This window comes from Mizuhopecten yessoensis, unplaced genomic scaffold (assembly GCF_002113885.1).
Source record: "Mizuhopecten yessoensis strain PY_sf001 unplaced genomic scaffold, ASM211388v2 scaffold8745, whole genome shotgun sequence".
Lineage (NCBI taxonomy): Eukaryota > Metazoa > Mollusca > Bivalvia > Pectinida > Pectinidae > Mizuhopecten > Mizuhopecten yessoensis.
The window spans coordinates 1421356-1423683 of NW_018407700.1; the positions used below are offsets into that span (position 1 = coordinate 1421356).

At 35.4% G+C, this 2328-nt stretch overlaps 1 protein-coding gene across 1 annotated transcript in view; it reads left to right on the plus strand.

Annotated features, from left to right (window-relative positions):
- The window catches only part of LOC110456442 (activating signal cointegrator 1 complex subunit 3-like), a 356696-nt gene that overhangs the window by 347112 nt on the left and 7256 nt on the right, over positions 1–2328 (plus strand). The gene's annotated exons all lie outside the window — the stretch shown is intronic.

A 2328-nucleotide genomic window follows, 5' to 3' on the forward strand; every position in this document is an offset into this window, starting at 1 on the left:
AGGTACACACAGGTAACATACATCATAGTCTACCACCACAACTCTAGGGTAAACACAGGTAGCATGTCAACCACTAAGTCTGTATTAGGTACACACAGGTAACATACATCATAGTCTACCACCACAACTCTAGGGTAAACACAGGTAGCATGTCAACCACTAAGTCTGTCTCAGGTACACACAGGTAACATACATCATAGTCTACCACCACAACTCTAGGGTAAACACAGGTAGCATGTCAACCACTAAGTCTGTATTAGGTACACACAGGTAACATACATCATAGTCTACCACCACAACTCTAGGGTAAACACAGGTAGCATGTCAACCACTAAGTCTGTCTCAGGTACACACAGGTAACATACATCATAGTCTACCACCACAACTCTAGGGTAAACACAGGTAGTCCGTCAACCACTAAGTCTGTCTGAGCTACACACAGGTAACATACATCATAGTCTACCAAGTGCACCACAACTCTAGGGTAAACACAGGTAGCATGTCAACCACTAAGTCTGTCTCAGGTACACACAGGTAACAAACATCTTAGTCTACCACCACAACTCTAGGGTAAACACAGGTAGTCCGTTAANCCACTAAGTCTGTCTCAGGTACACACAGGTAAGATATGTATAGTTTGAGATCAGTGATATTTTTTAGTGAGATTTAGTCAAAAATACTGATTTATTTTCTCTGAATTAGTGAGACATTTGTGAGACATTTAAAACATAAATTATGCCGCATATAACATAGTTTTATCTCTGTTGTGTTGTTCTGAAGTCTCTAATTACTTTGTTGGAACCAAAATTGGAGATTAATTGATATTTTAAAGAATTTTAGGGAGGAGATAGGGTCCAGATATAGCTATCAACATATAAAAGTAAATATATCACAATACTTCTATCAAAGCCAAATAATAATTAAAAGAAGTGAAAATTCAAGAGGGTTGTCCTAGGTTAGAAAAAAATATATCTCAAAACATAGGGAAATTTCATCTTCATTTGTTAAAAAAAATTCAAACCAATGGGTAGACTGTCTACCATCTCAACCTGTCTAAGGTACACACAGGTAACAGATGTTAAAATGTCTCCATGCAGATAGATAGCCAGGCATCATATGTCTATTATCTCAATAATCTCAGGTAAACAAACAGCTTATTGAATTTAATTGTGATGAAAAACAAATGCTTTATTTAGGTTATAAATCTGTAACGACATGAAAAAGAAAATCATTACAGCAAAAACAATTAATTTATTTCAATCTTCCATATTACATAACACTATATATCAGACACTGTCAGCAATAGAATTAATAAAGTAAAATAATTTCAACATTTATAACAGTCGTCACTTCAATAGTATTTATGCCAGCGGAATCCTGACTTCCATTTAGTTTCAACATTTTTAATTTCTTTGAACTAACTCACGAGACTCTTTCATCTGTTTAAGGGCCCCAGTACCACTGCCTTTAACTGTAACTTAAGTATTCAAAAATGTATTTTACCAGCATAAATAAAGCTTTAACAAATCATTTCTGAAAAGAAAAACCATACCTTGCAAGACTTTTATGAGAAATTATCAAGATGAGGCCAAACAAAATCTGTAATATTGTTACAGGAAACATTGACTGAAAAAATAATGTTGGTAGATGGGGATTAATATTTTTCTTGTTTTTGGTGGGTGGCTAATTCAATATATACCTGCCTATGAAGTATAGAGCGTATATATATATATAGCTGCCTTGTTTGTTTGTCCATCAAATTGTTTACATCTGAAGCTATATCCCAATACTGGATGGTGTGTGTTTGAGTGTGAAAATATTATTAGGGTCAGAGGTAAAAACTAGGGTAGGACAGGGTACCTGAAACATAGATAAACTGTAATCAACAACATTGTTAGGGTCAGAGGTAAAAACTAGGGTAGGTCAGGGTACCTGAAACATAGATAAACTATAATCAACAACATTGTTAGGGTCAGAGGTAAAAACTAGGGTAGGTCAGGGTACCTGAAACATAGATAAACTATAATCAACAACATTGTTAGGGTCAGAGGTCAAAACTAGGGTAGGTGATCAGGGTACCTAAAACATAGATAAACTATAATCAACAACAGTGTTTAAGGGTCAGAGGTAAAAACTAGGGTAGGTCAGGGTACCTGAAACATAGATAAACTATAATCAACAACAGTGTTAGGGTCAGAGGTAAAAACTAGGGAAGGTCAGGGTACCTGAAACATAGATAAACTATAATCAACAACATTGTTAGGGTCAGAGGTAAAAACTAGGGTAGGTCAGGGTACCTGAAACATAGATAAACTATAATCAACAACA